The sequence below is a fragment of the Telopea speciosissima genome, chromosome 1 (assembly GCF_018873765.1).
Source record: "Telopea speciosissima isolate NSW1024214 ecotype Mountain lineage chromosome 1, Tspe_v1, whole genome shotgun sequence".
In the NCBI taxonomy this organism is placed as follows: domain Eukaryota; kingdom Viridiplantae; phylum Streptophyta; class Magnoliopsida; order Proteales; family Proteaceae; genus Telopea; species Telopea speciosissima.
The window spans coordinates 82,487,652-82,510,035 of NC_057916.1; the positions used below are offsets into that span (position 1 = coordinate 82,487,652).

At 37.6% G+C, this 22,384-nt stretch overlaps 1 pseudogene; it reads right to left on the reverse strand.

Annotated features, from left to right (window-relative positions):
- The window catches only part of LOC122655661, a 61,336-nt pseudogene extending 39,312 nt beyond the window's left edge, over positions 1-22,024 (reverse strand).
- Positions 22,025-22,384: the final 360 nt, after the last annotated feature.

A 22,384-nucleotide genomic window follows, 5' to 3' on the forward strand; every position in this document is an offset into this window, starting at 1 on the left:
GGAGAATGGTGATTATAACTATAGTCAATTACATGTGGAATTTGCTCCTCCTATCCCTATGGCAATAGAGCAAACCAATATTCATGAAATTGGTGATCAAGTCAACATTAAACCCAAGGAAACTGAGGTAATTGCTCCAGCTCCGATTTCAATAAATGATGATATTGTACCTGTTTCGGTTCCTATGTCACCGGTTCCCATAGCTCCGGTTCGAAGATCCACTCAGGTGTCAAAGCCATCGGTCAGACTGCAAGATTTTGCTAAGTACCTATCATGTCTCAAATTACCCAATACAGGCATCTCTTTGCTATGACAATATAGCACCTGAATTTAGAGCATTTCTAGCTAAAGTTGATGCTCACGAGGAACCTAGTAGCTTTATGGAAGCTAAAATCTCTCCTGTCTGGGTCACGGCTATGAATGAAGAGCTCAAAGTTCTTGATAAAAATCATACCTAGAACATTGTTCATCTCCCTGAAGGAAAGCGCCCTGTAGGGTGTCGTTGGGTGTATAAAATCAAACATAAAAGTAACGGGTCAGTAGAGAGACACAAGGCAAGATTGGACGCCGTGAAGAGGTTACCGGTGAATGGTTTGCCACGTGTTTCTTAACCAGCGTATCAGGACAACAGTTGTTGTCCTTGTACAAGTACATGATCCGGACTCTCTTCAAAGCACCCCACTTCTTCTCTCTCTTCCTCTTTTTATTCAATTTACCTTTCAGTGTTTTTTATTGTTTACTAACCTACAACGCGATTTTGGAGTCGTCACTCTTCTTCTCCCTCTTCATATTCGTAGAAGCAAAAGGCAACTCTCTCTATCCATTACAATTGATCTCTACACGACCATCTTCATCTCTCCTCAACCTTGTAGCCATGGGATAGAACGGCACAAGATCAATCATCGGATTGTCTCTACCTTCTTGGCGATTTTGGTTGAGAATCCATGAAGGATGGATTTGTTTCAGAGAAGGGAATGCACCTGTAATGGAAGGAGAAGAACTAGATCACGGCGTCCATCGTTGGGTTGCATCCTACAAAAGAAGGACAAGAACTGAAACAGGTTGATCTGTTCGAAGAAGAATGATGAGGATGAAATGTTGAATAAAAAATTAATTAAATCGAAAAATTGAAGAAAAAAAAAAAACGAATGGAGTAAAAAATGGGAGAGAGAAGAAGCGGGTGGGTGCTTGGATTTTTTACTTCATTAAAATAGTAAAAAATAGAAGAAGAATGGAAGGTTAAATAGATTAGCAGGTTATTAGGTGAAAAGGAAGGGCAATCTGGGTATTTAAAAACATGAGGATAGAAGGAGATGTAAAAGTTTACAAGCAGGGGACTATCAGAAAAGAAGTTTAAGGTAGGGTAGTTTTAGGAGACATAGGCTAAGTGTTGGGGTGTCATCTCTTTTTTGGCTGGCTGATACCCTACTTTCCTTTTCTCCCATGGAAGGAATCCAAACATTGGAAAAGAAGGGCGAAGTGGAGTGGGGGAGGGAAGAGAAGCCAGAAAAAAGAAGTTTTTCCTTCCTCATCACAGCTAAGTTCATCTCTTTCAGATGGTACTAATGTAAGTTTCCCCATACACTCTTCCAACTTTATTCCCATTGTCCAGTCTCTCTCTCTCTCTCTCTCTCTCTCTCCTCATAAGAGAGGGAAAGCCCATCTCCTTCTCCTCCTCGTTCACACCTATCCCTTCAGATTAGAGCTCCAAATCTGCAAGAATGGCAAGAGCTGCAGGTGCTTTCATTTGTCTTTTGATCCTTGTCATGGGATTGAGGGTGAGATAATAAAAGAAATACAAAATATACAAAGCTGTAAATACTGCAAGGCAAGGATGGTGAAACCATGAAAATAGAAAGAAAGTCCAGGGTCACGGTATGGGAACGGGTATAGGTCAACTCGAAAATTGATACGGTGTCGGAATGGCTATCGATCAACTCAAAAACCGATACAGTATCAGATAGGTATCCGCACGGATCAGCCATTTTGGACAGATTTACCCTTGATTCTCTTTTAAAAATGGACTTTTTGATCATTTTAACCCTTGTCTATACCATGTCACCGATACAGTATCGACACAGTAACTTGCAAAACCAGTACATATCGCCCATATCAAGCTATACCGATATCTCAAACCATGGTTGCTTGGTTGGTATTATTTATATCTCTCTACAGTTATTTTCCTTTTCAGTGGCTCACGTGTTGGGTTTCGTTTATAATTCATTTGTTTAATTTGAGTTCAAGTTATTATTGTATCTTTTTGTGACATCCTTGTTAATTTAATTTTTTCTCCACTCTTCAATTGTCAGTTCACTCAGTTCCCAGTTTGCAACATGGAAAGCTCGACTTGGGGTTTTCACATTTTTATTTTATTTTTTATTTTTTTGGTAAAAAGATTTTCATTTAGACAAAGTACATGGGTTACACAAGGTTTCAATACACCGTATTAGAAACCGAGGAATGGAATATGGTCTAGCTGTTTTACATGTCATTGACAGACCTTCTGAGCTAGGAAATGGTTAAAACCAATAAATTTCCTAGAAATACAGCTGTTCAAACAGCCAAAATGAGAAACCCCCAACATAGTAGGCAACACGGAGTGGACACGTGCTGAAAATCAGTCCGGTCCCCACAAAACTCTTTGGCCATTTGCCACCTATACTGCACTAACAACCCGTACTGTAGGTGGGTTCGATCAAGAGTCTCTCTCTCGACAACACTTCCAACTCCGGCACCAGCAAAGGCAACAACTCTTCCAACTTCGACATTGACAATGGCAGCACAGATCTTCAAGAAAGATAGCTTTCGGCATAATACAATGGATGTCATGACCGAACTAACGTGAATGGAGGGACAAATGATGAGTTCCATCGAACATCCCAAGCAGATTGATGCATTAACGCTAACTTGTAAATATATTTAGTTACTAAAATTGCTTCTGTTCATTATATTGTGCATATTTTTAGTTCCTAAAATAAAATTGTTTTGTGTATAGCTGTGCTAGCATTATATATCTTGTACATATTTAGTTACTAAAATTGCTGCTGCGCATTATATTTAATTCCTAGAAGCCTTACTTGCACAACGGGGTATTATAGGCAATTTTATTATGTCTTTAGGAGCGTTTTCAATAAACCACGTCTAATAAAGAATTATATAGGTGGTTTAGATAAACTATCTCAAAAAGTCTACTTGAGAATAGAGATAGAGATTTAATGGATCAAATACAAATCGAATGTGATCGATCCGAATATTTCATGATCGAATACAGATATGAATCAAATTTGGATTTTCAACTATCAGTTTACATTCTAGATTTGTGTAACCCAGACCTTCCTCCCTTGGCAAATACGATTTCACTCTCAATCTAAGTCTCTCAACTGTCATAGTCTCATGATTTTCATTTCGTCATTCCTTAAAACTTGTTAAATCTTCAAAAACCCTCAAGATCATTAGCTATTTAATTTTTTATTATTAATTGGATATATATTAGGATCGGATATTTTTTCCCCTCCAAATATCCCTAAACGAATACGGATGTGAATCAAATTCAGACTTTCAAATATGCATTTACATCCCTAACTAGAAACCAACCTTGCACTACAGTAGCTAATGATACATGTTTAGAGAATGATTTATCCAATGCATCTAAAACCCATTACCACTTGGCCAATTGAGTCTATTTATTTTCCCACAAAATAAATCCATCTCCCCCACCCACCCCACCAAAGACTGAAGAAACCCCTAACTATTTTGAGTCTGTTATTCAGGCTATGTTTGGTTGCAAGGGGACTTAAAGGGAAGCGAAGTGAAAATTTTCAAACCTTAGAAAGAAACTTTTATAATAATTACCCCAATTGATTGTATAAACTACTTACATTGCATACCATATTTAGTAATGATACATTTTACATGTAATTTTTAGTTGACTTTTTAAACCAAAGGGAATTTGATACAAAGTAAAATGAAATTTAATACAGAATGATTTGGAGTTGGTGATATAGTCACATGAGAATATGGGATAATGATTACAAAAGTTTCTTTTTTTAAATTAAAATTTCACTTCCCTTCCCTTTATTTCCCCATGCAACCAAACAGAGTCTAAACGAGAAAAGAAAGATCTCAGTAGAGGCTATTTTCAGTTATGGAGAACCTCTTAGATCTCCAGTATGCTAAGACTATATTTAGAAAGATTTTCCCACTGACTCGTATGTATTCCCTTTTTCTTTTCCAAATGAAACCTTACACTGTAGTAATGACTAGAGTAGTGAAATCATTAAGGGAATTTAGAAGAAGCGAGATGTGGGGAAGTATTGAATTTCAAAGGCCTTTTACAGTAAGAATGTTGTAAAACAAAATAACCTAAGTTCCTCTTAATAGTGAATCCATTTGCAAAACAGCTGCGTTAACCAGAAGACTAGTATGATTCCTTTTATATGAGCACCTGTTTGAATCATTTGGTTTACTTTCAGATATAAAAGAAAAAGGCAAAAGGTTTTGTGCAGGGTCGTAGATCCAACCATTGGATGGGCATGACTGTATATGGTATGCAACCCCTCATCCCATCCAATGGTTTGGTGCATGACAGTGCACCATCCATAGCCGTGCACAAAACCTCTCCCTGAAAGAAAAAATGAAAATAGCCAAAATTCTCTCAGCAGACACCCCTAATTGTGTTGGGTGGAAGATTGATTCAGCCATTCTGACCAAAGGAGGATATGTAGCAAATGATCTGGATTGGCCACATGTAAGCTCTTATTGAACCTGTGAGCAGAGAACCTTGGGGTTTACCTAATTACAAAATTTCAGCCCCATCCAATCTACCACATGACAAAAAATAGGTGTTCATCCACCTATTTATGTAGTAGATATGCCCGCCAAGAGAAACTAGACTCAAAACAATATGTAGTTTGAAATAAAATCATGGAATTGTTCATCAAACTGTAGTTTTAGGGTATCATTCCTATCAGTGTGTACAATATCAAAAGAAACCCTTACTATCTCAGAAATAGTAGCCAAGTAGATCTATTTACTCTTTGTCCAAAAAAAAAAAAAGGATCTGTGTACTCTGCACATCACATCTTCTCATTGATCAACTCACTTTGAACTGTCAAGGAATAGATAACTCCAGAAATAAGAAAACAAAAGTTATGGTTCAAATGAAACATTAAAAATTATCACTACATACATATAGCAGGCTCATTGTTACAGTAGCCAAGTATAAAAAGACCCATATTTCATTATATTTCTGCATGATTTTGATCTATAAACACATGCAAATATTTGTCCTAATTCAAAATACATGAAAAATGGATAGGTAGGCAGTTGGCTGGTCCAATTTCAGGTTAATAATTAATCATTGTATGGTCTATAGGGAGGGAAAGAAATCAAGAAACACTTGAAGGCTTTAATAAACTATATAGTGGTGTACACAGTATGTTATACTGATTTAAACGTTATAACCAGTACCAAAACAGAATCGAAAACAGAGAGACAAATATCCAATTTTAGGAGAAGAGTCATACATCAAAATCTAACCAATAGATGGGTCAGATATCCGGGTCAGTTTTTTATATAGGTAGGGCAATCTTTGCTGAAAGTTTCAATAAAATCCAGTGGTTAGATCAGAAGATAACAAGGAGTCTTATTGGGGCTAGGAGAAGGGCAAATCTGTCAATTCAGATCTCAGATTAATGAACAGATTGCACACTTTAATAGCCCCAGCAGAATATGATTCATTACTGTTAGTTTCAGAACCAACAGATTAGATGTTAACAGAACTTGATTTCAGTAATCAAGACTATGGGGGTATTCAAATCTGGAAGCTGAAGGGCAGAATTGGGAGATCTTAATATCTCCAGATCAGCAACAGGTCTTGGTTGAAGGTCTCCCGTAGGATGATGAAGAACACCTCAAAAGATGAGAGTGATCTGATGGTCACCTTGGTCGGATCCCCTTATCGGTCAATATCAAAGTTAATGAAACAAATAACACTTGCATGTAAAATCTTTGGACAGAGTAAAAAGTTGCAGAACACAGAGGTTTACTTACTTGATAAATGGAAGGGAAGAAGAAGGAAGAAGAACAAGAGTAAGAGTAAGAGTAGGACACCCGGCCTTCCCACTGCAAGTTGTTTGTATGGATCAAATACCAGCCGACCTTGGTCGGACATAAGGGAAGAGCATACCTCGATACAAAGCTTTCATGAATTAAAATTCGTGTACAATGCTGGACCCACTCACAAACTTATACAGAAGACTCAAAAAACAGACTTAAACACTAAATAGGGAAGGCTTAACCCAATCCTTAACTAATAGGTATCCTAAATTGATTAGGAAACGAAAATAATGAAGGAAACTGACTCAAAACAAGACTGCATTTATAGAATCTTAATCCAGCCTAATTAAAATTAAAAAATATTTTAGGCAAGGTTCGAAGTCTCGGTTTCGAGTCTGGTTTTGATCTCAGCCAAGTTGATGTATTTTTTTCGGCCCCTGGTGTCAGTGGCCACATGACCTATTCAGGTCCTGAAAATGGCAGGATAGCCTATTTTAGAACATAATGGAACCCTTATTTTGCAGAAAAAATTAAAAAATATTTTAAAACAGAAAAAATTCTAATTCCATGAAGTCATAGATCAGGCAAACATGTTCAACATATAAAATATTGAACAACAACAATGAAGTATGCATCGAATTTTTTGCAAAAAACGCTTTAGGGGAATAGTGTTTTACCTTCAACTTGAAATCTCCTCCAAATGGTGTTAATGTGCAATAGATATCCTCAAATGTTGTTGTTTAGTGACAAGATTACTTGTTACAGACGAGACTGAGTGAGACTAGGGCAAAAAATGGAGCCATCGAAATCTGTCGAGATTTCAAACAGATCTCGACGAGATGGGGTACTTTTATATAGTGGAATGTAGCAGGTATTGGCCGAGACGAGACATCATGCCGAGATTTTGGTGAGTAGAAACTATATATTGTTCTTTCGCAGATGGTTTCGACTCGGTGAGGCTCGAAACTGAGAAAAGCGAGATCTCGCAAGACCTCATACCATGATTATAGGCCCATTTCAATGAAAACACATTGAATCAAAGGCCCAACACATACATAACCCAACCGAAAGCTTATTTCCAATAAAATAAGCCCCTCTATATATGATTTATCTATATGGTTTTCTGACTGGAAAGAATTCCAAGGGCAGGGTTTTTGGACGTTACTGAGGTATTGTTGCCTCACTCTTCAAATGATTCTATAGTTTGCAGCTTATCTAGTATAGTAAGCTACTGGCTTCTCTTTCTCCCCCCTTTTTATCAGAGTGTGATTGTATCTTTTTGTTTAGTTAAAATTTGACAAATCATTAATGTACCTCCTCAATAAAGCATGTTGATTGGTACATGTTAATACTTAAAATGTTTTCACCGTCTCTTTTATCATTGTGTGCTATGGTTTTATCATTAAAATATATAGCATGGTATAAAAGGTGACGTAACAATGAATATTGAGTGTTTCTACCCCCCCAAAAAAAAAAAAAAAAAAAAAAAAAATGTATATTGAATGTAGGTACTAGGGATTTTTGGTTGGGGATTTCTCCCCGCACTACTTGCTCTTTCGAGGGAGAGCAGATTACCGTTGGGCGTTGGGTTTCCTACGAAGAAGAGAAGGGAAAATGACTCGCCACTTAGATCAGGGTCTAGGACCTATAAATTTCACTCTCCTTTTCACGAAAGAGATTGACTCTAAAAAGACATGGTCTGATCAGAGATCTTGGGGAAGTGTCAGGCTATGGACACTGGAAGGTGTTAGGCACCTGGCCCGTCTGATGAATTCCCGTCTTTCTTTGCAAATACTCTTAACAAATAAACGATTATTTTAAGCAAGAACCTTACTAACTAGCATGCTCAAACAAGAATTGACCTATTCCTAACTAACTAACCTAAGCTAATTAACTAATAAACAGTTAAATTGAACTAATTTAAACTATCATGTTATAAGAATTTTAGTTTAGCTAATTTTATTTAACTAACAATTTAAACTATTTTAAATTAGCATGCTTTACCTAACATAGTTGTCAAGGCATCAAGGTGACCTAAGACGGTGGAAGGGTGCCTAAGCTAACTAACTAATTAAACTAATTTAAATTAGGGAAAATTACGTACCCCTCCCCTGTACTTTCCCTAATTACACGTTCCTCCCCTTGGTTTTCCCACCTTACATACGATTCCCCTGTAGTTTTCAAAAAATTACTAATTCCTCCCCCTGCTATTAGCATCTGTCTGTTAAGTGCTGACGTGGGTAGTTAGATTTTTTATAATGCCCAAACTAACTCTTGGTCATTGTGAGATAACCATTAGACCCTTTGATTCTGCAGGTGATATTCTGATTTCTTGTATTCTAAGGACTTCATGAGATGCCAGCTGTCCTCCAAAAACTGAAAACGAATTGGAAATGGAAGTCGCAGATTAACTTCACTCTCTCTCTCTCTCTCTGCCCTACATTATCTAGACACTCTCCTGCAGTTTTTGAATTTCTTTATTACAGGTTTCTTGGCTGTAGACATGGAACATATATAGATGCAGGGAATGCAAGCAGTGGAAAGAACATTGGTATTGGAACCACCTTGAATCTACTTGAATCCGTTTCTGCAGGATTCTCACTTCCGGATTAGGTCATGGATTGGTATAATCATCATTCTTTAGTTCTTTTCATCTTCATTAATAATTTGTTTTTCCTGTAATTTCTTCCTCGACTGTTTCTTATTGAAAGAAAATCAGTTCTAGCTACATGATCTTTTCTAGCTATGTAGTTCTACATTCTTCTTTCTAGCTGAAACTGAAATGGGTTTCTTATTACTTTTAGGTTGTTCCAAGAAAGATCGTTTCTAAGTTTATAGAACAACTTGTAAACACTGCAACTCTAAAGGACCTGAGTGGTAAAGCATGGACCATTGGACTAGAAAAAAGGGGTGAAGACTCGGTTTTTTCAAAAGGGCTGGGGAGATTTTGTTATTTTCCACTCTCTGAAGAGAGGGGACATACTTACTTTTCAATATGGAGGGGATTCCACTTTCACCGTTTCTAGTTTTGATGGTGAGAGTGGTTATGATAAGAGAGGTTTCCCACATAACTTGCAAACAAGGGAGACGGATGTTCATATGAACAACTCCAACACTGAAGGTTCTTCCTAAGATGATTTTTCTTCAGATGCTAATTTGTAGAATAGATGAAGCTACTAAGGATATAATAATCAGAAGCACCTCTCCCACCCCAAAAAAAAATAATTAAACTGATGTTAAAGGAATGAAATCACTTGCATTCTCTATTACTTCCACCACCCCAACCAAAAAATTATTAATCAAATGAGAGAGAGGACAAATGTTTCATTTTTTCCTTATTTTATTGCAAAATTCGAATTACACTACTAAGCAAAACTTTGGTGTCTCAATGAAATAGTAATGGATTACACTGGTAGGGGCAGTAGACAGAGTGACAGACACAAAGACAACATTAAGACATTAACAATTATAATAACAATGAGAATAATAATAAACAAATAAACAAGAACAGATATTCCTTTTTCACCCTTTTACCATTCACACACCTACCAGAGCTACAACCCCAAAACTAAAATAACCCCAAAATGAAAGGTAGAGATTTCGAAGAAGAATCTGAAAAAGAGAGATCAAAGATGGCATCCAAATTTTTTTACCTCTTGAAAACGCCTTAAGGTAAAGGCCCGATTTCCTCATAAAAATTAGCAATAAGGGCATGCATCCTCGAATGAAACCTTTCGTCGATCGATTGAAGCTGCAAAAGAAATATATAAAATATATGGAATACATATAATTATTATTATTAAATATATTAAATATACTAATTAATTTAAATTTTAAAATTAACTAAAAATTTATACCAATGACCGAAATGGTGATGAAGATTTCTGGTAAATCTAAGCAAATCCCTCGGGTTATCAATGTAATGCTGAACACCTTGGTTGGTCAATGGATCAGCCAAACAATAAAACAAATTAGTGTGTGAGTGTTTTTTGATATATTTCTGTGACTGTAGAAGGAAGGAGGTATACTACTTACAGTTTAAAACTCTAGTGTAAGAAAAACAATTAGGAGGAATGAAGCCTCTCCAATTGGCGTAACCATTGACTGCAACATGTTGGTTTATAATATTGTCCACTTAAAAACACTCACAGTCCCATACTTGTAAAACAGGGCAATTAAATATTGCTTCCTTCTGGTAGAGTCCCAAAATATTGGGGCCTCATAGACATCCCAACGAGGAAATAACCTTTTATTTAAAAAAATCAGGAAGAGAAATAGATAATACAAAAATACAAAAAAAAAAAAAAAAACTACAAATAATACTTACAGATAGTTTCGTAGACTTGTGAAATCATGAAGATGGTTTAAATTCAAAATATGATGGACCAACGAATCTAAGTGATTTGCAATAGTCTTGTCCAAGTTATATAACCGGATGAATCTATAATCTCTCTCGATGAAGATTCGTCGAGACTAACAACTCCAAGAGAATGAACATGTAGGTATCTGAGACTTTCTATAACCTGTTTTATGAGAGACTGCAAGGGTGGGGCAGCGAAACAGTTTCCTACAGTGAGAAATCCTTTTGGGCCTCCGTAGTGAAGGATGTAATCAGGTAAAGTTTTGGTGACCTCTCCAAATGCGAAGGTGTATACGAGTTCACCTTGAGTTAAGGTTGTTACAAAATTTCTCGGTATCCACACTATATTAGCATCCAAGTTATGAAACATTTTAAAATAAAAAAGGGCTGAAGGCCCAGTCGTCGCATAAGCCTGTCGAAGCAGCTGGAAAGAGTGGAACAAGGACCCATGATTGACTAAGTCCCTAACCGATCTTACTCCATGGGCTATATAATTATGTTTGTTGTTGACTCCATAGTATGCCCAAGCAAAACCTTCCCCGTTCAGAAGGGAGATGTTTTCAGAAACGGCCAAATTAGGGTTCGTTGAGAGACGAACAAATAATTTATTGGGAAAATTATTAGCTACTTTTGGGTTTTCATTTACAAAACTGTCCCCTTCAGGTGTTTTCTGCACATCTTCTCATTGATCAACTCACTTTGAACTGTCAAGGAATAGATAACTCCAGAAATAAGAAAACAAAAGTTATGATTCAAATGAAACATTAAAACTTATCACTACATATATATATATATATATATATATATATATATATATATATATAGCAGGCTCATTGTTACAGTAGCCAAGTACAAAAAGAACCATATTTCAATATATTTCTGCATGATTTTGATCTATAAACACATGCAAATATTTGTCCTAATTCAAAATACATGAAAAATGGATAGGTGGGTAGTTGACTGGTCCGATTTCAGGTTAATAATTAATCATTGTATTGTCTATAGGGAGGGAAAGAAATCAAGAAACACTTGAAGACTTTAATAAACTATATAGTGGTGTACGAAGTATGTAATACTGATTCAAACGTGAAAGCCAAGAGAAACTAGACTCAAAAAAATATGTAGTTTGAAATAAAATCATGGAATTGTTCATCAAACTGTAGTTTTAGGGTATCATTCCTATCAGTGTGTACAAATCAAAAGAAACCTTACTATCTCAAAAATAGTAGCCAAGTAGATCTGTTTACTCAAAACTCAAAACCTATAGAAGCTGTCTTTTATTCCTCTTCCAAAAAAATTACAGCCAGCTATGTTTCAGGTGGCTTCTACACATCTTCTCATTGATCAACTCACTTTGAACTATCAAGGAATAGATAACTCCAGAAATAAGAAAACAAAAGTTATGGTTCAAATGAAACATTAAAAATTATCAGTACATATATATATATATATATATATATATATATAGCAGGCTCATTGTTAAAGTAGCCAAGTACAAAAAGAACCATATTTCAATATATTTCTGCATGATTTTGATCTATAAACACATGCAAATATTTGTCCTAATTCAAAATACATGAAAAATGGATAGGGGGGTAGTTGCCTGGTCCAATTTCAGGTTAATAATTAATCATTGTATGGTCTATAGGGAGGGAAAGAAATCAAGAAACACTTGAAGCCTTTAATAAACTATATAGTGGTGTACAGAGTATGTAATACTGATTTAAACGTTAAAACCAATACCAAAACAGAATCGAAAACAGAGAGACAAATATCCAGTTTTAGGAGAAGAGTCATACATCAAAATCTAACCAATAGATGGGTCAGATATCCGGGTCAGTTTTCTATATAGGTAGGGCAATCTTTGCTGAAAGTTTCAATAAAATCCAGTGGTTAGATCAGAAGATAACAAGGAGTCTTATTGGGGCTAGGAGAAGGCCAAATCCGTTAACTCAGATCTCAGATTAAAGAACAGATTGCACACTTTAATAGCCCCAGCAGAATATCATTCATTACTGTTAGTTTCAGAACCAACAGATTAGATGTTAACAGATCTCGATTTCAGTAATCAAGACTATGGGTATTCAAATCTGGAGCAGAAGGGCAGAATTGGGAGATCTTAATATCTCCAGATCAGCAACAATCTTGGTTGAAGGTCTCCCCTAGGATGAAATTGATAGCTGAAAACAGTCAATAACTCCCTATTGTGGCTGAAATTGATAGCTGAGCTGTTCATAGGAAGAAAACCAGCCACATCGACTAGGGTTTTCTCCCTCCAAACTATCGCAACTTGGTGACTGTATCTCTTTAACCACTCAACCAATTAGAGTGATATTTGGAGCATCAACAAAGACTCCACACAGACCTCTATTGAATCCAGTTTTGAGCCCACCTATGGCCAGATTGGAAGTTCTCCATTAAGCTTCTAAATCAGTTATTAGTTACTAATTTCAAGGTCATTCAAGATCTCAGCATCCGACCATAGGAACTGGCCCAAATTTTGAGGCTTCATTCAGCATCATATAAGGGGTACTCGACTAGTCTTGGAGGGCATTCCACCCACTGGTTTGTGAGTTATTGGATTTCTCCATATTCTGCCTAATTAGGTAAACCAGGTATTCTGAATTATAATCAGTAGTCCTATCAGTCTAGAATTTTATTTAGTCCATAACTAACCACTTTTAGTAGAGGTTTGGACCCAAGATTCTGCCTCGACATTAGTATTACTTGCTGACCCTAAATCCCCTATTCTGCCAAGCCGATTGGCTAGTACTCTATCATAAAAAGTGGTTACAACTATTAAATGTAAACATAATGGTTACAAAAAAAATTCTAACAAAATAGATAAGTCTTGATTTATATTTGCTATTTCTAAGAATTTTGAAACCAACCCAATCAAATATAGAAATTGAAATGATAAAATCATTTTCAAAAAAGAGTGTATTGGAGATCATACCCCAATGCTCATTGTCCGACCATTTCACCGTTTCCCGACGCCACCCAAGCCCACATTTGGCTATGATTCCACACATAATGCAGCACTTCAATCTCCCCAACACAGTTCTCCTTTTCTTAGTTGTAGCTTCTAAATCTGGGCAAACCAGGCAAAAAGGAAAAGAAAAAAACTCCTCAGCAGGAAACTTATGGAAAAATTTGACATCTGTAACTTGATTAGAATCCAACAATACTACTTACTAATCACATAGAAAAGAAACCAAAATCATATAGAATATAGAGAACATATGAAAAGTAATAAATTTATCAGCGACATCCCCTAACGTTTGCCTATAATCTAAAGCACACCCACTAAGTACCATAATTTCAACCGTTACCCATTTTTGAACAGTTAAAACCCCTTAAATTCCTTTGACCAAAATACACTTTACACTAAAACATAAAAAATCTAGCCTAACCATTGGACTTCAGCACCAACACACAATCTGATGTAGTCCTAGGTAGGAGTAATCCCACTAGTAGCCAGGGTAATGGGTTCACCTAACAAGGCTGGCTGATTGGGACAGCTTAGGCTAAATAGAACAAAAATTAGGGTTAGGGTTAGGGTTTCGAGCTAGGGTTTTATTTGGTAATGATGTGCAGGTTTTTAGGAGTCTATTGGTGTAGGTTTGGATTGATTTGGAGGAAGTTGGTAATCTAGGGTTTCGGGTTAGAGGCCTTGTAAAAATGGAGTATTTTCAGGATCTAGGGTTTAGGGGTGGATTTTAGGAAAGGGGTTTATAGGGTATTAATGGGCAGGTCTAGGGGGTTATTTTGGTATAAGGAAGTTAGGGTTCGGATGAGTTACAAAATTCTGCAATTTAGGGCAGAATTATTTTGCAGGCTTCGGGTTTTAATGGAGGTTAGGGTTTGATGGATGGATGAGGAGAGTAGTAATGATTGAGTACTGGCAATGGGGATTGATGGGGCTGGGTTTAGAGGATTAGGAGAAGAAGGGTGATTACTGAAACTGTAAAGTACTTACTTGAACACTGATCTTCAATGGCAGCAGCTTTAAAGATGAACAATGGGGTCTCCCGATCTACAAGATGCAAGGAGATAAGTAGCAGCCCTCCCGATCTTCACGATGCAAGGAATCGATTGGAGATCCACCAATCCCTTCCACTTTGAGATCCACAAGGATATACACTCATAAAGAGCAGCAGCAATGGCAGCAAGCATAAAGCTAATTTTTATTAATCAAATTCGTATGTAATGCTGGCCTCCCTTACAAACTTATATAGAAGACTCAAAATTAGACTTAGACACTAAAAAGGAATGGCCTAACCCTATCCCTAAGCTATTAGGTAACTTAAACTGACTAGGAAACTAGAATACTAAAGGAAATAGACACAAAACATGGCAGGACTTACAGAGTCCTAATCCAACCCAACTTACATCCCATGACCACTTAAGTTGCCACATGATCACTTAACCAAGTCACATGATCACTTAAATTAAACCAATTGGATGCAACCAATTTGAACCGGTTCAATTAAAAAACATAAAAATAAACTAAGTATTGGGTTAATCCCGTATGCAACATATATACCCCTAATTTAGGCTCATTAAAGTGGCCTATTACATAGAAAACCCTTGGGATCAAAGGCCCAACATATATATATCCCAACCCTAGACTTATTCCTAATAAAAGAAGCCTAGTTTGGTGATAATTCTGCAGCACAATCCTTGGGATTTGCACCTGAGCTTCTCTCCAAGTCTTTCCGGCCACTGTAAGTCATTCTCTATTCTCCATTTTATCTCTCTTCTCTCTCTCTCTCTCTCTCTCTCTCTCTCTCTCACACACACACACACACACACACACACACACTATACTCCCCTTCCCTTGCACTTAGAGTATACACACCGTACTCCCCTTCCTCTGCACTCTAGGCGCACAACACACTCACCCCACCCCTTCCCCTACTACCTTGGCGCACACAAACTCTACAGCTGTGCACACACAACACTACACACTCCCCTTTCCCTTGCTGTAACCGTGAGCACACACTCACTCCAACCCTTGTTGCTCCTACACTTGAGCACACACTCACCTCCCACCCCCTTGCTGCCCTACACCTGAGCACACACACTCACACACTCTGCCCCACCCCCTGCTTCCCCTACACCTGAGCACAACACTCAAACTAAGTCTGTCATATATCTAAGATGGCTATATGAGCAAATTAACATCCCTAAAATCATACTACCAAATTAGCAACATAATGCAGCCATAATCATGAACTAACTTGCAGCCATAACCAAAGAAATCATGAAATTCTACAGAAATCACACAACCAGATTGGCAAACACACACACAACCATTCGGGATTATCTAACAGAAATGCACTCATAACCAAAAGGAATGCAGTCATTATTCCCTTTCATGATTTATTAACCCTAAAAGGAAGGGATTCCAACTTAATCCAACCTAAACAAAGAAATTTGTTTACAAATTGCAATAAAGAGAACTAAGACTAAGATGTTCATGCATTCAATATGGAAACAATTAGAACCCTAAAAAAACCCCAGGATTCTCCACCCTCACAGCTCCACAAACTCTATATAGAAAAACTCATTGGAAGCTGTCCAGTGAAGAGCGGGAAAAAAAAACTACCATGATTTATCACACTTATCAGTTTTACTTATTTATCGTTTGATTTGTTTAATGTATATTTCCTCACTGACTCAGACTACAATAGCATATCAAGCTGCTCGGAGAAAAAATGAGCAGAAAAGTTTACCTGCCCGAAGCCCCAAATCGAGGTCTTACCTTAGAGCTTAGAGGTTGCTTTCTCGGCCATGGAAGGATACAACTCTGAAACAAACAACAACAGAAGGAAAGCTGAAATGCGAGTCTTCACTTCTCAGACAAAGAAAGAAAGTGAGAGAGTGGTCGTCTATGTGTGAAGAAACCAGAGTCTGAGAGAAATAGATAGAGGAGAAGAGGTGAATGGTGCATTATTGGATTTTTATCTCCTCCATTACTGACATCCTCCATTTTGCTGCATTTACCCCTTACATTGTTGACACATGGCACCTTTAAAACTAAAGGTCATATTTGAGTTATGGGTACGGGTGTCAATGGGTCGGGTTGGGCCGGGCCTGCCCTAGACCCTAGCCCAACCCTGAGGGCCTTAACCTAAACCAAAGCCCAACCCAACCCTGCCAGGGTCTAAGATACCCTCAACCCAATCCGACCCTGTCAGGGTTTTGCCTATCCGGACCCAGCCCTGATTGGGTTGGGCATGGTCAAGTTGGCCCTGATTGACCCTATCCCTGACCCTGATCGACCCTGACCCTAACTTTAATTTATTTTTAGTTTTTTGGAAATGGTTTTTCTTATGCCTGTAATGTTTACTATGTCAAAGTTGATCAGGTTGTCAGTTTCTAGGATTGTCAGCATTGTGATTATCATATTCCGCCTCTTGCAAGTAAAACATTTTAACTGAATTTGAAGCAGTAAAAATGAACAGCTTATAAACAGTACACTCAATGAATCTCGTTAGCTTGAGATCTGAAATTTCTCCCCATTATGCTCTCCTTTCTAAGCTTTATTATGTATGAATAGCAATAGGAAAAGAAAAAACTTGAAAGTCAAAAGATAGAAGATAGATCGCAAGAAGAAAAATACCTGCAGTATTACAAGTCCTCAGTAATGAAATCAAACATGTACATACCATCACACCAACCCGAAGGCCGGGTTACTAAAAGCCACAAAAAAAATATATATTCAATAATCCAAGATAAATTTAAGAAAAATAATTATCTAAGAAAAAACATATGGATTTGGGTATCTATCAGTTTCCATCCATTAATTCAAAAGTTCAAGAGATCTCTGTTTTACATTCTACACCCAGTTTTGTCGTCCATGCCTTTGCCCTCTGCCACCGAGAGCTGTAAAAAAATCATCTACAGCAGCCTCATCTCCCCAACCCCCCCCTCTCGACTCCAACATGAACAACCTATTCTCCTTTCATTACTCCCTGCTATAAGCCTGTAACAGCGAACAAACAAAAACCCTCGACGTTCACAGCAAAACACTCCTCCCTCCGACTCTCATTCCCACCCAATTCCTTGACCCCAAACCAGATAACTTCTTCAATTTTCACTGAAAATCACCCCACCAATTTGACTTAAAAAAAAACCCACTGTCGATTCCCAGCGAAAACGCCGACCACCCCTTTTTTTTTCCCTCTGAAACTTCGATCAACCCCATCTAGGGTTCGACCCAGTGAAAGGAAAAAAACAAGGAGAAAAGCAACCTCACCTTGCAGTTCTCCTCGTCAACGTTCTCCTCCAAAGTCCAAACGAGAAAGATAGATGAGGCTAATCCAGACACTTGGGTGGGAGAGGAAATGAAATGTTAGGACTTAGGAGATTAGGGTTTTGCATTTTCTAAACCAATTTAAATCCTACGGGTTCTAACAAAAACGAAAAACTTAATTCCTACGGTACAAAATAGACCCCCAAAAGCCCTACCTATATAGCATCGGGTCGGGCTGAGCTAAGCCGGGGGCCTAAACCCGAGCCCGACCCGACCGACAGGACAAGGGTGATGCTAAATCCAATCCCGCCCTTTGGGTTGAAAAATCAAGATCGAGTCCGGGCGGGCTCAGGACGGGTTCGGGTTTTTGACAGGCCTGGGTAATTGGACGGACATGTCTTTTCAAGTCTCCGAGTCTCTGATTCTCTGCTACCAAAATAACGACAAGACCAGAGATTTCCCTATGTTAAAGGTAATGATAAGACGAATCGTTATCCTCTCCTATTACAGCACGATGCAGTAACGCATCATGCGGCGGCTGCAAAGGCCATGTGCACCATGTGGGGCCCGCTGTGCCATATGATCTCTACAGCACCGCAGGATACGCTATTGCACCGTACTGTAACAGGAGAAGATAAAAATTCACGATAAGACCAGGGATTTCCCTATGTTTTCTTCAACTACGGATAGTACTTTTAACTTAGTAATATGATACTACTACACAGCTTCACCCAAGCTGGAGCTGGACTAACATGCAAATCGATGATGTTATCTTTGTTTAGAATCGAATGGTTGACAGGAAATCTCAATTACTTAACTGTTGACACCGGTTAAATCGCTATTCATGTGTTGTTCTACAATATCATGATTGAAAACAATAGAATTATAGAATACCAATGTGGTAATATATGAGAGAAATTGGATGAATAAGTGAGTAGGTCCCATGGAAAATGGGAAATGAAATCTTCTCCGAATGATTATTACATGTGGAGACTATGGTAATCGGGAATTTCATCATCCAGTGTACTACACTTATGAATCCAACCGTAAAAAATGGGTAGTGGAGTCTTTTTATCCTCTCAAGTATTGGATGGACAGTTGGATTCTTAAATGTGGTGCACTATCAGTGGACTGGGCAGTGCCTTCCCGCACTTGAGACGATAAATTTCCGTCATCGTCGTCCTATGTAGGGAGGTAGGGAGGGAGAGAGAGAGAGTTGCATGGTTTTAGTGCACGGTATTGAAACGGATATCAGTGACCCGCAAAATCGATACGATACTGATATCGTATCGGCCTGGATCAGCTGTATCGGACAAAATTCCCTTTATTTTCTTAACAAATGAGTATTTTGACCATTTTATCCTTTGTGTTCTTTGTACTTTTGATTTTACCTTGTATTTATTGTAATAGATATGTGATTCCATGTACCCTGGTGCATAAAACAATATATATAAACTAATAGAAAATATAGATAAAGAATCACATTATCTTGACTTATAAAATTATAAAAACAAGAAAACAAAATCCAACAAGGTAACTTAATCGGATAGACAGACATAATAATATATTTAAGACATTTAATTACCTTTGGCTTGCTAAACGAATTGAATAATAATCGATCGGGATAGGGGGATTATCATATTCGTAGGTATCTATTAAGAAGTTAAGATTTTATAAAGCTGCAAAAGTAAAACATGGAAAGTATATCCCAACTGAAATAGTAAGAATTAAATTAAAACGAAGCATATGAACTGAGAATTTGAGCTAAATTAAGAGAGAAAACTGACCTTCATTTCTGGCTTTGAGTGTCAAATATTCTGAAAGGAAAACAAATAAGCAACTACCGATCAAAAGCGGAAACAGAGACGATCAGAAAGAAGGAGATAGAGAGAGAGAGAAGGAGAACTGTCCACTTAGCTATGCCTCTCTGAAGAGCAAAGAGACGATCTGACGCTGAACGTATAACACAAGGTCATAGAGAAAAGGACACGCCATGGAAACGCATTTCTCTCTCTCTCTCGTTCTCCCTCTTTTTATAAGGGAAAACGAGTTTCCGTTTCTCTCTCTTTTAAAACGACACCTTGGCCTCTACATTACAAGTCAAGCCACATTCCATAGACCTTGTTGACTCAATAGTAAATATTAATAGGGGTAACGTAGTCTGTACCCAAGCACATGGGGGTGTGTGCAATAATCATTCTACCTCTTGCATAGGCTGTGCTACGGTACATAGAATATTCTTCCATATTAATTTCTGTCAGGATTGTATATCCTTCTTCGTTCATCTGTTTAATTCTTTTTTTTTCTTTTTCTTTTAGTAGATTCATCCGTTTAATTCTGATCGAAGTAGATTGTCTACTCCATTCGGTGTAGGACTGTTTGGCCAAACTCCATTCTCTGGTTCTCCCAGTTCTGTTTGACTGAGGCCAAGGCTAAACTTACTCTTTACCAAAAAAAAAATGCCGCAAAGTTTTGGTTTCAGGAAGTATTCGATCAATTAAATGACTAGTGAACAATGTATCAAACACATACTTTTGGAATTGGGACCCACTGTTCGCACGTGCTATACATCCAAAATGTATTCTAATGGTATTAAATAGGGTGTCAAACCTAACCGTCAATTTCTTGTTGGGCCAGCTTTGGTTTGGGGTATTATGAAACCGAATAAAAATCAAACCAAAATCGAGAAAACGTCGATGTAAAACCGTTACCAAGTGAAATATTCTTGTTGTTAGAAATGATGCCAATATTTCCATTGATAACAGCCAAATCCTAGGTTTTAATTCACGGTATCGGTATTAGTGTTAGTTGCTATTGATATCAATGTTGATATAAATCTCTTACCAAAAAAAAATGTTGATATAAATCGATCGTATCCTGCTGATTTCAATACGAAAAATCATTTTTAATTGAAAAGATCCACTTTTAGATCATATAGACTACTAATACGTATGTATTCATACTATACAAAAGGAGGGTGGACCCTATCCGGGCAGTGTGTTTGGTCAAGGGGTAGAATGATCATTTCAACCCCCCCTCTGAGAGGAATTGCATAACCATGTCAATCAACGAACCTCAGGGGATAAATGTCCACATATTTGTATCTTATCAGTTTTTAGGATAATGAATACGTGATCTAGTACCATACACTAAATCCATGGTCACCCTTAGAGCTAAAGCTTTTAAGCTGAATACTATATCAAAACAGTTCACTTATTTTCATAGGTTTTAAGTACGATATTGGATTGGGTATTGATCATCTGCAAAACTGATATGATATCTGCATGGATTGGCCTTGGACAAATTTGCCCCTGATTTTTCCTTAAAAAAATGAAGGATTTGTTTTACTGTTTTACCTGTACCATTTCACCGATATTATTTTGGACAATGATGAATCCGTACTACAAAATTTTACTTATTCTCTCCGTACATCGCACACCCTTAACAGAGAACAGTGAAGAGCAATCAACCAATCTCAGTGAAAGAAAAAAAATCAAAATCAACCAACACACCATCACCACCACTAGTATCCCAAGTGTACAAAGAAGAAGTTTCAGTTTGTTCTCGAATCCCTAACACACCATGGCCCCCACACCCCCTACTGTCCCAAAAAAATGAAGGGGTTGTTGCTGTTGGGGAGATAGTATAGTGTCCTATAGGGATTATAATAAGCCTCATATGCCATAGGATCCATGCTTTTGTCTTCTGCTTTCTTGGCTTCTTCCGTCTTCTCGGACTCCTTTGGTGGCCCAACAGAAACCATCTCCGTGTGCCAAAACTTCCGCAATTTGCACACCACGTCTACAGGATCCACTTCTCCGATTACTGTCATTTTTTTCTCTTTCATATCCATGGCGATGGAATCGATTCCTACCCAAAATTTAAAAAAAAAAAACAGAACTTGTTAAATTCACCCGCTTTTCTTGCTTAAGGTCAGAAAAGTTAAGTTTCGGAAAACCTAATTCATACCTGAAAGAGTAGAGACTGCTTTCATGGCCTTTTGCTTGGCTCTGTCGTCATGTAACTCAACCTTCACCACAACTTTCTGTAACAAATACCAACAGAGATCAAAAGATCCTATCAGATTCATACAAATAATAAAATCAGAAAAAACCTAGAATGACTAGGGGAAAAGGAACAAGAAAAGGAAAACAAATCCACCAAAGATGTGATATAAAGTAGGTATCTATTAAGAAGTTGAGATTCTGTAAAGCTCTAAAAGTAAAACATGGAAAGTATATCAAAAGCGGAAACAAAGACGATAAGGAAGTAAGAATTAAATTAAAATGAAGCATCTGAACTGAGAATTTGAGCCAAATTAAGAGAGAAAACGTACTGACCTTCATTTCTGGCTTGAATTTCAAATATTCTGATAAGCAACTACAGATCAAAAGTGGAAATTAACAGAGACGATGAAACACCAGAAGGAAGGAGAGAGAGAGAGAGAGAGAACTGTCTTCCTTAGCTATGAGTCTCTGCACAAGAAAGAAAGAGACGGTCTAATGCGGTATTTATAAACACAAGGCCCTAGAGAAGAACTCATCATACAAAAGGAAACCCGTTGGAAACGCGTTTCTCTCTCTCTCTCTCTTAAAGCGACGCGTTGGCCTTTACTTTACAAGTCAAGCAACATTTCGAAGACCTTGTTGACTCAATAGTAAATATTAATATTTGTCGCGGTCGCATATCCTTCTCCATTCATCCGT